Raw genomic sequence first — 15,359 nt, 5'->3', positions numbered from 1 at the left:
AGAGTACTGGCTTCCTATACATTTGCAAATGCTAGACACTGTGGGAGTAGCATTCTTCCCCCCAATGTCAATGCAAACAACTTTGAATTAAAGCCACAACTCATCACTTTGGTTCAAAACAACTGTTCTTTTGGAGGAGGACCATTGGAGGATCCAAATCAACACTTATCCACCTTCTTGAGGATTTGTGACACTGTTAAAACCAATGGTGTGCCTCCTGACAGTTACAAGTTGTTGCTCTTCCCATTTTCTCTCAGAGACAAAGCCACTCAATGGCTAGAAACGTTCCCAAAGGAAAGCATCAACACTTGGGATGATTTGGTGAGCAAGTTCCTTGCCAAATTCTATCCCCCTCAAAGAATCATAAGATTGAAGACTGAGGTGCAGACATTCACTCAAATGGAGGCTGAGAATTTATATGAAGCATGGGAAAGATATAAAGCTCTATTGAGAAAGTGTCCACCAGAGATGTTTACTGAATGGGATAAGTTGCAAAACTTCTATGAAGGACTTACTCTAAAGGCTCAAGAAGCACTTGATCACTCAGCTGGAGGCTCATTACAACTCATGAAAACCACAGAGGAAGCTCAAAACCTCATTGATATAGTGGCCAACAACCAATATTTCTTTGCTCATCAAAGACAACGCCAACCATCACAGAGAAGAGGAGTAATGGAGTTAGAAGGAGTGGATTCAATTTTAGCTCAAAACAAGATGATGCAACAGCAGATTCAACAACAGTTTGAGCAAATGGCCAAAAGAATCGATGGCTTGCAAGTGGCAGCAGTGAGCACCACAAGCCAACCATCAACCACATGGGTGCAAAGTGAAGAAACTCAAGAGGAGCAACAGCAAGAGCAAGTCCAATACATACACAACCAAAATCCTGGAACAAATGAAGTCTATGGGGATACTTACAATCCATCTTGGAAGAACCATCCCAACCTCAGATGGGGAGACAACCACAATCAAAACCAACAACCATGGCAAAGAAACTCAAGTCAGAACAATTGGAAGAACACAAACCACAACCCCTAGCCAAACACTAACCAAAATACATACAGAAAACCACAAAACAACTACCCCAATTCTAACCATCACCTACCCAATAACCACCCAACTAACCAAAGCACTTACCATCATCCATCAACATCCCAAAACCAACCAATCTCACAAGACTCTCAAAGGATCACTAACCTAGAGTTGCTCATGGAGAAAATGATGAAGAACCAAGAATTGACAACAAAGAACCAAGAAGCTTCCATGAAGAACCTAGAGAGGCAGATTGGACAAATCTCCAAACAGATCTCTGTTGAAAAACCATCAAGCTCACTACCAAGTGACACCATTCCCAACCCAAAGGAAGAATGCAAGGTCATCCAACTAAGAAGTGGAAAGAGGTTAGTGGATGGTAACCAAGGAGCAACCAAGAAACTTGTAGAGAATGACAATGAGCCAACAAAGAATGATGAATCCATCAACAAGGACATGACAACCAAGAATGTACCAGGAGAACTCACAGAAGAAAACAACCAACCACAAAGTCTGAAAAAGGGAAAGCAGATCATGGAAGAACCAATTCCAAGACAACTTCAAGGGGAGAAAAGCTTGACACCCCCAATACCTTATCCACAAAGATTCCACAAAGAAACAAAGGATCAGCACTTCCACAAATTTCTTAAGACTTTCAAGAAGCTGGAAATCAACATACCTTTGGCTGAGGCATTAGAGCAAATGCCTCTGTATGCCAAGTTTCTAAAGGAGCTCATCAACAAGAAGAGAAGTTGGAATGAGAAGGAGACTGTAATGCTTAGTGAGGAATGCAGTGCACTCATCAAAAAGGGACTCCCTCCCAAGCTTGAAGATCCTGGAGGTTTCTTCCTGCCCTGCACTATTGGAAACATATTCATCAACAAGGGGATGTGTGACTTAGGAGCAAGCATAAATCTAATCCCATCTTCTTTAGTGAAAAAGCTTGGCATAGAGGAGGTGAAACCAATACAGATATCCTTGGAATTGGTGGATCAATCAGTAGTGTATCCTAACGGGCTAATTGAGAACCTTTTAGTTAAGGTTGACAAGTTCATCTATCCGGCAGATTTTGTGATTTTGGATTCTTCAGAAAATGGAAATGACTCCATAATACTTGGTCGACCATTTTTGGCCACTGCTAGAGCCATTGTGGATATAGAACAGGGAGAGCTAACTCTCAGAATGCATAAGGAGAGCATCACCTTGAAAGTCTTTCCAGAATTACAAAGGAATGAAGAAACAAGCAAGACAAGTGGTGACCTCCTTCCAAAGCAAGCAACCGACAAAACAATAGAACAAGAGAGGGAGTTTGTACAAGGAGAAAAAGGAATTCAAAAAGAAGCTGGGATGATAAACAAAAAGGAAGGTATCACAACTCAAGTCACTGTCAAAGGAAGCATATCAACAAGGAGGAAAAAGAAGAAAAACAAGAAAAAGGCCTACAAGGGGTGGAAGAATAAGAAAATCCCAACTGAAGGATTTGCCAAAGGTGATGAGGTGCAACTAGTGTATCAACAGTTGGGAACATAAGATTATTACACTGTCAACCAAGTACTCTCTCTTGAGCATATTGAAATTGAGCATCAAGGCACACAGAGAAAGCTTACAGTGAGAGGTGACAAGTTGAGACATCACCAACATCAACCACCCTAAAAGGAGTCCAATGTCAAGCTAGTGACAATAAAAGAGCGCTTCATGGGAGGCAACCCATGATTTAAAATTTCTGTCTTCTCTTTAATAAGCTATGATTTCCTGAGTATGATTTTGAACTTCCATATTTGATAAATGCATATTTTACTTTAAAGCATAAGTCAGACTTCTAAGTTTGGTGTCCCTTAAGGCACACTTAATTTTTGCTTTTCAAAAAGAAAGGGAGCTATTCTTAGAACATATGCGTAATTCTTTTGATGAAGCATATGACCAAACACTAAGTTTGGTGTCTGCATGTGTAACAATGTTCAGAAGATCATTTCCCAATCATGGAATCAAAACCATACAGAAAGGGATCATGCATCAAATTTTTTTAAAAAAAAAATATATCAATTGTGAAGAATGGTTTGCATTGCTAAGCCGTCCCCTCAATAAAAGATAAGTTTGGTGTTCACCAACTTTTAGCATCTTTAATTAAGGAACTCAATTGACCATAAAAAAAAATTTTTTTTATCATAAATAATAATAAACAAAACAAAACAATTTTTTTTCCTTTAATACAAGTCAATTGCCAACGACTATATTGATGATCTAAGGCTAGTTGTTTTGGTTCATGCAGGAGAAAAAGATTGAGACAAAAGCAAGGAGGGGCCACGGCTAGGATAAGCTATGAGAGGATGGTCACATGCGCCTAGAAGAACGCGCTCATGGGGAACAGAATTTGCATGCATGCATCCTTGAACACCTAAATGCATGCAACCAATGGAAGAAGGATCCTCGTCCAAGCCTCAACAATACATGCAAGCCGTCCATTTCATGCATTCCTTGGATGAACAACTCAATCTTAACCCTTCATGAGCACCAACGAGTTCCTCTCTCTCTCATTATGGTTTTGTTGGAAGGCTTGAAGAATTCACCTATAAGTAGCCGTTGGCACCAACACGGTATACACACTCTCATTCAAGCCACTTTCATATGAAAACCATAATCTCTTCCACTTCCAAAACCAACATAATTCCCTTATCTCACACAACAAAACCGAACCAAAAACTCATCCCAAACACAACACATACTTCTTCTATTCTCACTTTTTCTTTCTTCTTACCTCAAATCCGATGGCCTCCTCAAGTTCAAAAAGAAGGCCGGGAAAGGAACCTATGGTAGCCGAACCTCCATCATTTGATGCAACCAAATTTAGATCCCAATTCCATGAAGGGAGATATCATAGGTTCATGGAGACAAAGAATGTCATTTATGAGAAAGGCCTTGAGTTGAGAGATGGGGAATATCCCATCATGAGGCAAATCACTAAAGAAAGAAGGTGGGAACTTTTATGTGCTCCTCTTGTTGACATCAGTGCAGTTATGATTAGGGAGTTCTATGCAAATGCTGCAAAAGAAAACAAAAATAGTGCTCCTTACACAACTTATGTCAGAGGAGTTGAAGTGAGTTTTAGCCCAGCTGCCATCACAAGAGCCCTCAAGTTGAGAACCATAACCTATGCAGAGCCCAGTTATGAAACCAGATTGCAGATAGAAAACAATCCGGATGAGATCTTGCAGGGGTTATGTGTGGAGAATACAGATTGGGAAAGAGATTCAAAGGGAGTTCCAAGTCACTTAAGGAGGATAAATCTCACTCCTGTGGCTAAGGGATGGTATGAAATAGTGAGGAGATCTATCCTTCCTACTGGAAACGCCTCTTGGGTCACAATCAAACGAGCACTCTTGACATACTGCATCTTGCATGGAGGTGAGATCAACCTCGCACAACTCATAGCTGACAGTATTCAAGAAATGGCCGATAGCACAAGCAAATCAAAGGGTCTTGGACATCCAAGTACCATCCTCAGGCTTTGTGACAAAGCTGGAGTAATCTTTGAAGATGAGGATACAGAAAAAGTGAAAAAGGGAAAAGGGATCACTAAGAAGAGTATGGAAGGAATAAATGAAGAAGATGATCCCGAGGGGGTGGTAACTCCCAAGCAAAGGAGATCACAAAGAGAGGAAGGACGAAATCAAGCTCATGATGCCATAAACATGAGCCAGTTACACAGGGCGATAGAAGAGCTATCTCAACAACTCATGCAGACTCAACAAGAGCAAAATCAGGGGTGCCAAGAGAAATATCAAGAGCCCCATCCAGAGTTTATGGAGCACTATCTGAAAGACAAAGAGGAGAGGGAAGCTTGGCAGCGTCAAATAGAGGAGAAGCAAGAGAGATGGCAACAGCAAATGATGACTCAACAGCAAGAATTTCAAGCTCAGATTCTTGAAGGACAAAAAGAGCAATACAAAGAATTCAAGGAATCATATGATAAGCTGTATTTTAGTCAAGCTAAAGCAGGGGAATACAGTCACAACCTGTATCAATGGAAGAATATTCATCACACCATGGGAGAAGTGAGATATGCACAAAGAATGGAGAATGATGAAAACATGCAAGCAAGGTTGGAGTACTTGACCCATAATTTGCCAACACTCAATCCTCAGATCAAGCCATTTGAGCAATGCCCTGAATTTGAAGCCAAGCAACAAGCAAGGTCTCGTCACTATACAGAGGCAACCTTTAAAAGATTGGAAGATGTTGGGCTCTCAGGACTCTTAGATTCTGTCTGGGGTAGAAGATGTCCTGGTGAAGAGATCCGAGATTATTCCAAGATAGGGAAGAGAAAGAAGAAGAAGGGAGAATCAAGCAGCAGCCACAACCAATAGAAGGTGGCAAAGTTCTTTCATTCCCCTTCTTTAACTCTTCTAATAAGGAGAAGCATGTCTGAAACATGATATGCCTCCACTGTTTATTTCCTTTTATTTTTTTTTTGTACTTTCTATTATTTAATAAGTAGCTAGAGAAATGATCTGCATAATGCTTGTCATTCATCACTTAGCTTTAATTTTGTTTTGTTCTCCCATATGCTTGAATAAAAGAGATTTGGTTTGAATTGAAAAGTAAAATATCCAATGTTGCATAGGTATAATGGAAATTAATGGTGGTATATGTGTTTGATTAAATGCATAACTCATGAAATAATTGCTGCATAATATCATTCTCATTCAACTGTGAGTTAGCTTGCTGTTATAAAGACCCTTATCAATAAACCCTTGAGAACAAAAACAGAAAGAAAAGGGAGATGAAAAAGCCAAAATGGCAAGAAAAGCAAAAAAATAAAGGTTGGACACCAATAGCTTGGACCCTAGGACACATGCCTGTGGTGTTCTTGTACTAAGATATGCTTGGATGAGTAAATTCTAAGGGGTATTTTAAAACCCGGTCACTTAGATCAACTGATTTGGGATGGCCAATTGAAAGTCCACAATAAAGAGCAACTTAGATACAGAACATTTAGTTATCCAAAGAGATGCTGGGCATCAATGATCCTAGGAAGAATTAGTGAGCCATATGTCTGTGGTGGAGAGATGTTGAGTAAAAGAAAGAAACAAATAAAGCCAAAGGCTATTAGTGCAACATTTGACACCAAAACCTCCAAAAGAATAAGCTTGTTAAGCAATATGAGAAAGAAAAGTTAGCAAGGGAGTGAGTAAAGAGTAAGTCTTATAACAGCAAGTTTAGCAAACCTTTGATGAAAAATGTGTATTATGTAACAGCAAACAATAACTTGAGTTATCATTGTCTACATAAAGACCCCATAGATCAAGTTCTGCTATATGCCTAATAAGGATATGTGTTCTTTTCTTATTCATTTCAATCTCTCTTAGTTTTGATGCTTGCTTGGGGACAAGCAAGATTTAAGTTTGGTGTTGTGATGACAAGTCATCATATACCCATTTTTCAAGCTAATTTCACTTGTTTTGTTAGCATTTATGCACTTTCTTGCATCCTAAGTAAGTGATTTGGAGTGAAAATGCATAACTTCTTTAAATCAAACAACCACCATGAAATTAATGTTAAATCATGAGGTTTAAGCTAATTTTAATTGAATTTTAATTGATTTATAAGCCTCTTGAATTTAGTGATACTTTGAGTGGTTATTTTGGTTTATTGTAGGTGAAGAAAAGAAAAAAAGGAAAAGCGTGGCCTAAGGAAATGTGACCCAAGGAGAAAGAAGCGTGGTGAAAAGAAGGAAAAGTGTGCCGCATGCAATGGGGGAGGCAAGCATTGCCCTCCACAAGGGCACACTGCCCTCTAGGAGGGCAATATAAGGGAACAAGGCAAAGAAGGCAACTCTGCCCTGCCCACTACAAGGGCAGAGCACAAATTTGTGCCTTGGAATCAAGAAGAAGAAAATGTTGCCTTGCCCTCCACAAGGGCAGTATCGGGCTCACAAGGGGAGAAAATCAAAGTAAAATATCTCCAAATGCTTGCCACAAGAGTTGAACACGGGACCATAAGGAAGCAAGGAACTAAGTTCCATTACCGTGCCAAGAAACCAAGGAAAATGAATGAGCGTGTGTTTCTGCCCGGATTCGAACGCGGGACTTCATTTTGGAAACACTGCCCTGCCCTCCGCGAGGGCAGGGCAGCATTTTGTTGGTGCATGAATCTGGCGCACCAAGGGTCAATTCTGGCGCACCAAGGAATGAGTCTGGCAGCATCAGCACGCACCGTGGCACATCTCTGGCGCACCAATTTTTCCTGCCCTGCCCTCCGCGAGGGCAGGGCAGCGTTCTGCGCACCAAGACCGCACCAGCCCGCACCAAGCCGCACCAACACGCACCAAATCCTGCCCTGCCCTCCACAAGGGCAGGGCAGCCTCCTGGGAGCTATTATTTTTGGGCCAAAAATTCAATTAAAATTCCAATTTAATTCATTTCTTCACCAAATCAAAAGCCCATCCAAATCCCAAAATCCAAGAATAGAAAGTGTATAAATAGGAGCTAGTTTGATGTAATTAGGACTTTTGACCTTTACTTTGAACTTTTAGCTTTGCTTTTGAATTTGGCACTTTCTTTGAGCTTTGAGCTTTTGCACTTTTCTTGAGAAACTTGACCGAGAGTTCAGAGAATTGGGGAGGAGAATTGATCTCTCTTCTTCCGCATTCTTGCCTGAGCACTTTTAATTTTCTTGTTTTGAGTTTTGGGTGTGAAGAGTTGAGGAAATTCTGTCTCAACCTCCATTCAAAATCTCTTTAATCACTTTCTGCATAATTAAATTCAATTTCAATTTCCTTTACTACTTCTTCTTCTATTTCTTGTTAATTGCTTTGAGTACTTGGATCTAGGAAGGTAATTGAGATCTAGGCTCTGCTACCTAGTCTCTTGAGCCCTGAGATCCCAATTTATTTTTGGTTCTTCTGTGAACCTTGCTGCACTTAAATTCCATTTTCTGTCTAAGTTCCAATTGCTTCTAATGCAATTTCTGTTCTATTGATTATTGCTACTCAATTTCTCTTGTTTAAATTCTGCAATCCCTGTCCTCAAATCCCTTTTACATTCAAGCAATTTATATTCCTTGCAATTCAAGTTACTGCAATTTACATTTCTTGCACTTTAAATTTCTGTCATTTACTTTCTTGTTCTTTAATATTCTGCTAGTTTACTTTCATGCTCTTTAATTTACTGCAATTTCCCCTTCCCCCTTTACATTCCAAGCAATTTTACTTCCTGTTAAACACAAATCACTCAACCAATACTTGATTCGCTTGACTAAACCAACCACTAAACTAAAATTGCTCAATACTTCAATCCCTGTGGGATCGACCTCACTCATGTGAGTTATTATTACTTGATGCGACCCGGTACACTTGCCGGTGAGTTTTGTGTCGGATCGTTTTGTCAGCCTTCTTCAGAGTTTTGCTCAAATCCCTCAATTTCAGTCAGAATTTACCTGAAATCACAGAAAAACACACAAACTCATAGTAAAGTCCAGAAATGTGAATTTAACATAAAAACTAAGGAAAACATCCCTAAAAGTAGCTTGAACTTACTAAAAACTACCTAAAAACAATGCCAAAAAGCGTATAAATTATCTGCTCATCACAACACCAAACTTAAATTGTTGCTTGTCCCCAAGCAACTGAAAATCAAATAGGATAAAAAGAAGAGAATATACTATAAATTCAGAAATATCAATGAATATTAATTATAATTAAATGAGCGGGACTTGTAGCTTTTTTGCTTCTGAACAGTTTTGGCATCTCACTTTTTCCTTTGAAGTTTAGAATGATTGGCTTCTCTAGGAACTTAGAGTTTCGGATAGTGTTATTGACTTTCCTAGTTAAGCATGTTGATTCTTGAACACAGCTACTTATGAGTCTTGGCCGTGGCCCTAAGCACTTTGTTTTCCAGTATTACCACCGGATACATAAATGCCACAGACACATAACTGGGTGAACCTTTTCAGATTGTGACTCAGCTTTGCTAAAGTCCCCAGTTAGTGGTGTCCAGAGCTCTTAAGCACACTCTTTTGCTTTGGATCACGACTTTAACCACTTAGTCTCAAGCTCTTTACTTGGACCTTCATGACACAAGCACATGGTTAGGGACAGCTTGATTTAGCCGCTTAGGCCTGGATTTTATTTCCTTGGGCCCTCCTATCCATTGATGCTCAAAGCCTTGGATCCTTTTTACCCTTGCCTTTTGGTTTTAAGGGTTATTGGCTTTTTCTACTGCTCCTTCCTTTTTTTTTTCGCCACTTTTTTTTCTTTTTTTTTTGCAAGCTTTCTTTTTCACTGCTTTTTCTTGCTTCAAGAATCAATTTCATGATTTTTCAGATCCTCAATAACATTTCTCTTTGTTCATCATTCTTTCAAGAGCCAACAATTTTAACATTCATAAACAACAAGATCAAAAGACATATGCACTGTTCAAGCATTCATTCAGAAAACAAAAAGTATTGTCACCACATCAATATAATTAAACTAAATTCAAGGATAATTTCGAAATTCATGTACTTCTTGTTCTTTTGAATTAAAACATTTTTCTTTTAAGAGAGGTGAAAGATTAATGGAATTTATTCATAGCTTTAAGGCATGGTTACATACTAATGATCATGAAATAAAGACACAAAACATAGATAGACACAATATTAAAAACCAAAAAACAGAAAGAAATAAGAACAAGGAATGAATCCACCTGAGTGAAGGTGGTGCCTTCTTGAAGGTCCAATGGTGCTTTTTGAGCTCCTTTATGTCTCTTCCTTGCCTTTGTTGCTCCTCCCTCATTGCTCTTTGATCTTCTCTTATTTCTTGGAGAATGATGGAGTGCTCATGATGTTCCACCCTTAGTTGCTTCCAATATTTGTGTGGAGGACAACTTATCCCCTAAGGTATCTCAGGGATCTCTTGATTTGCAGCCACATGTTCTACCCAACTGAGCTATTCCAGCTTATATGAGTCTTTCCATCTCCCATGACTCAGAGGTGGAAGCTTTTGTCTTCCCTTTGAGGTTTCTCTGGCCTTAGGTGCCATTAATGGTAATGGAAAAGCAAAAAAGCTATGCTTTTACCACACCAAACTTAAAATATTGCTCGCCCTCGAGCAAGAGAAGAAAGAAGAGAAGAAGAAGAAGAAGAAGAAAAATGGAGGTGAGTGAGGGGAGATGGATTCGGCTATATGGGTGGGATTGGGTGGGAAAGAGAAGTTGAATTGTAAAGGTAGGTGGGGTGTATGGGGAAGAGTGGATAGATGTAGGTGGTGAAGAATGTTTTTGGGAAGTGTGATATGGGGGATAGTCATCACAAAAACTAGGATTAGGAGGTAAGGTGGGAATATGGTAGGTGGGGATCCTGTGGGGTCCACAGATCCTGAGGTGTCAAGGAATTCCATCCCTGCACCAAATAGGCATGTAAAATGCCTTCATGCATCATTCTGGCGTTCAAACGCCCATTGATGCATGTTCTGGGCGTTCAACGCCCATGTAATGCATGTTTCTGGCGTTGAACGCCTGTTTCATGCTTGTTCCTGGCGTTCAGCGCCAGTTTGTCCTCTCTGTGCACCATCCTGGCGTTTAACGCCAGGTTGTTGCTTGTTTTGGGCGTTCAGCGCCAGAATGGTGCTCTGTTCTGGCGTTGAACGCCGGCCAGATGCACCTTACTGGCGTTGAACGCCAGTCTGTGCTGCCTCCAGGGTGAAAAGTTTTTTTCTTCTGTTTTTGACTCCGTTTTTAATTTTTTTTTTTTGATTTTTTCGTGACTTCTCATGATCATGTACCTAATTCAACACAAAAATAACAACAAAACAAAATAAAATAAAATTAGATAAATAAAATTGGGTTGCCTCCCAACAAGCGCTTCTTTAATGTCAATAGCTTGACAATGGCTCTCATGGAGCCACAAGGTGATCAGGTCAATTTAGTGTGGTCCCCACACCAAACTTAGAGTTTGGATATGGGGTTTGAACACCAAACTTAGAGTTTGGTTGTGGCCTCACAACACCAAACTTAGAGTTTGACTGGGTTGGCTCTTCTTGACTCTGAACTGAGAGAAGCTCTTCATGCTTACTCTCTTTTGTCACAGAGGGATGGCCATGTGCCTGAAACACAAGGTAGTCCCCATTCAATTGAAGGACTAACTCACCTCTGTTGACATCTATCACAGCTCCTGCTGTGGCTAGGAAAGGTCTTCCTAGGATGATGCATTCATCATCTTCTTTCCTAGTGTCTAGGATTATGAAATCAGTAGGGATGTAAAGGCCTTCAACCTTTACTAGAACGTCCTCTACTAACCCATAAGCTTGTCTTATGGACTTATCTGCCAATTGTAATGAGAACAAGGCAGGTTGTACCTCAATGATTCCCAGCTTCTCCATTACAGAGAGTGGCATAAGATTTATCCCTGACCCAAGATCACATAGAGCTTTTTCAAAGCTCATGGTGCCAATGGTGCAAGGTATTAAGAACTTGCCAGGATCTTGTTTCTTTTGAGGTAGAGTTCTCTGAATCCAAGTATCTAGTTCACTAATGAGCAAGGGAGGTTCACTTTCCCAAGTCTCATTGCCAAACAGCTTGGCATTCAGTTTCATGATAGCTCCTAAATATTGAGCAACTTGCTCTCCAGTCACATCTTCATTCTCTTCAGAGGATGAATATTCTTCAGAGCTCATGAATGGCAGAAGGAGATTTAAAGGAATTTCTATGGTCTCTAGATGAGCCTCAGATTCCTCAGGATCCTTAATAGGAAACTCCTTCTTGCTTGAGGAACGTCCCAGGAGGTCTTCCTCACTAGGATTTTCGTCCTCCTCCTCCTTTGTGCATTCGGCCATATTGACTATGTCAATGGCCTTGCACTCTCCTTTTGAATTTTCTTCTGTATTGCTTGGGAGAATACTGGGAGGAGTTTCAATAACTTTCTTACTCAGCTGGCCCACTTGTGCCTCCAGATTTCTAATGGAGGATCTTGTTTCATTCATGAAACTGAAAGTGGCCTTTGACAGATCAGAGACTATATTGGCTAAATTTGAATTATTTTGTTCAGAGTTCTCTGTCTGTTGCTGAGAAGATGATGGATATGGCTTACTATTGTTCAGCCTATTGCGTCCACCATTGTTAAAACCTTGTTGAGGTTTTTGTTGATCATTCCATGAGAAATTTGGATGATTTCTCCATGATGAGTTATAGGTGTTTCCATAAGGTTCACCCATGTAATTAACCTCTGCCATGGCAGGGTTCTCAGGATCATAAGCTTCTTCAGAAGCTGCCTCTTTGGTACTGTTGGATGCATGTTGCAATCCATTCAGATTTTGAGAGATCATGTTGACCTGTTGAGTCAACACTTTGTTCTGAGCCAATATGGCATTCAGAGCATCAATTTCAAGAACTCCTTTCTTCTGAGGTACCCCATTATTCACGGAATTCCTCTCAGATGTGTACATGAACTGGTTGTTTGCAACCATGTCAATGAGTTCTTGAGCCTCTTCAGGCGTTTTCTTCAGGTGAATAGATCCACCTGCAGAATGATCCAATGACATTTTCGAAAATTCAGAGAGACCATAATAGAATATATCTAATATGGTCCATTCTGAAAACATGTCAGATGGACATCTTTTGGTCAGCTGCTTATATCTTTCCCAAGCTTCATAGAGGGATTCACCATCTTTTTGTTTGAAGGTTTGAACATCCACTCTCAGCTTGCTCAGCTTTTGAGAAGGAAAGAATTTATCCAAGAAGGCAGTGACCAGCTTATCCCATGAGTCCAGGCTATCCTTGGGTTGTGAATCCAACCATACTCTAGCTCTGTCTCTTACAGCAAAAGGGAAAAGCATGAGTCTGTAGACTTCAGGATCAACTCCATTCGTCTTTACAGTCTCACAGATCTGCAAGAACTCAGTTAAAAACTAATAAGGATCTTCAGATGGAAGTCCATAAAACTTGCAGTTTTGTTGCATTAAAGCAACTAGTTGAGGCTTAAGCTCAAAGTTATTGGCTCCAATGGCAGGAATGGAGATGCTTCTTCCATCAAACTTGGACGTTGGCTTAGTAAAGTCACCAAGCATTCTCTTTGCATTATTATTATTATTTTCAGCTGCCATTTCTTTCTCTTGTTCGAAAATTTCTAGAAGGTCTCTTCTGGATTGTTGTAATTTCACTACAAGAAAAAGGCGCATTTGTAACAAAAAATATTGTTACAAAACGTCGAAATTTTGAAACAAAAGTTTTTTGTAACAAAAAAAAGGTCCATTGCAGTAAGTCCTGTTACAAAAAGTTTTTGTAACGAAAAATGAAACTGTTACAATTCAATACCATATTTTGTAACAATTTTTTCTGATACAAAAAACCAGAAACCGTTACAAAAGTGGTAACAAATTTTGATCTTGAAGGGATTTTTGGTAACAATATATTTTTTCCTATCATAAAATTTTGTTACAAAATATAACTTGATTTTGTAACATTTTTTTTTCTTTAGTTACAAAACACTATTTATTTTGTAATTATTTTTTTAATTAATATATTAACTAATTTACTCAGCAAATCAGCATTCATATAATATATAATAACATAGATAGTTCAAATATCTTTCATTTAACTAAGATTGTTTTATAAATCTTCAACATATAAACTTTAAAGTACAAACTAACAAGATACATTGGAGAACCCTAATGAACTAGATAGATACATAGGACAAGAAAAACAAGGAATTATAAATCTCCAAAATATAAACTACAAATTACAAACTCCATCATATTCATACATCTTCTTTCTCATGAAGAAGCTTTTAATAAGTGCCACACACCTGAAAAGACGACCAACAATAACAATATGGTGTCAATTAATGCAATTCTAAAAAAATGTCTAGAAAATTTGAGCTTTATTGTCTCTAATACCTATTTCAAATTGTTCAGTTAGTACAAATATGTGAGAAAATCATAACCAAACGGTTCAACTCAAATTAAATGAGACCTGCAACATTGAAAACAAGACACTTTGTAGAGCATGGTTCTTCACATCCTGTCACCTAAGGTTTGAAGCTCCATGAATAATGGCAGAGTTTTGCCAATATCAACAATCTGCTGAAATTCAAAACCCTATTTTATTACCAACCAAAGGCATAAGCACATGCTTATCAAAGCATCAATATCCTCATCACAAAAACTATACACCCATCCTAAATTTTCCATTCAACAAAAAAATCAATATACTTGGCAAAGGAACAAAAAAATTTACAGCAACAAAAGATTTAGCTACAAATTCCACTATTCAAGTATTAATGAATCTAACCTTCTGTTGAGTAAAAGAGAAAGTACTTCCACTCAGCTTTAAAATTGATATCAACAAACCTGATTGGATCCAAATAATAATAATAATAATAATAAATCATATTGATTTGTAAACAAAACTAGCTCATCATAATTAGAAAACAAAACAAGTAAGCTCTCTGCAAGACTCATTTAACTAAACTCCTATTATCTATCCCAAAAGAAAAATATTTGTATGCACAAAGACTTGAGGAAATCTAAATTTGGAAGTTCCAAGTAGAGACCATAACCATGGGTTAGTATGCTTCATCATGAATCACATAAAACAAATTTACTTAACTTTCTGATAGTATTAATATATCACCTGTACAACAACTCCACCATCTGAATTTCCTTCACCTCTTATGATACTCAAAATCTTCTCAAATGCACCTTCAAAGATGACAATCTTTTGAATGTCCTATAATCATTAAATAAATTTAAATAAGACAAACACTCTATCATCCAACACAATAAATACAAAAAATACTAGTAGAACAAAAAGTTTACCCCAGCTTGTCAAGTGAGTAAGAAGCAATAAGGCTTCGTTCCTTATTACCTGGAGCTGGAGGTAAACTTTGATTATTATATTTCAAGCTTTCTTTCAAAATGAGGATCAATAGGCAACCTATATTAGAATATTCCAATTTTCAAAGGTAAATATTTTTACAGAGTACCAAATTATCACCAACATATTTATTGAAATTTTAACCAGCCAACATAAATATGAAAGGTTAAACAAGTATATATTGTGTAGCCATATGAGAAAATACATCAATTAAGTTTGAAAAAGTTATTGAGAAGACTGCGGAGCTTTCAAGTCTTGTACCTCGCGATCCATGAGCATATCCATTAGCCGTGTTATTCCACGAGGGATGTTCAATATAGCTTCCTGCAACCTGAAGAGGAATCCAGCAAGTGTCTTTAATGAGAAAGATGATTTAACAATTTGAGGAACTAATGCAAATAGAATTTATAATACTAATACCTCTGTGAAGAATTAGTGAGAAGGGCAGTCAGTAGTTGCAAAGTATAGTACTGCACATAATTG

This window comes from Arachis stenosperma, chromosome 3 (genome assembly GCF_014773155.1).
Source record: "Arachis stenosperma cultivar V10309 chromosome 3, arast.V10309.gnm1.PFL2, whole genome shotgun sequence".
Lineage (NCBI taxonomy): Eukaryota > Viridiplantae > Streptophyta > Magnoliopsida > Fabales > Fabaceae > Arachis > Arachis stenosperma.
Note: the sequence above shows the minus strand (reverse complement) of the source record.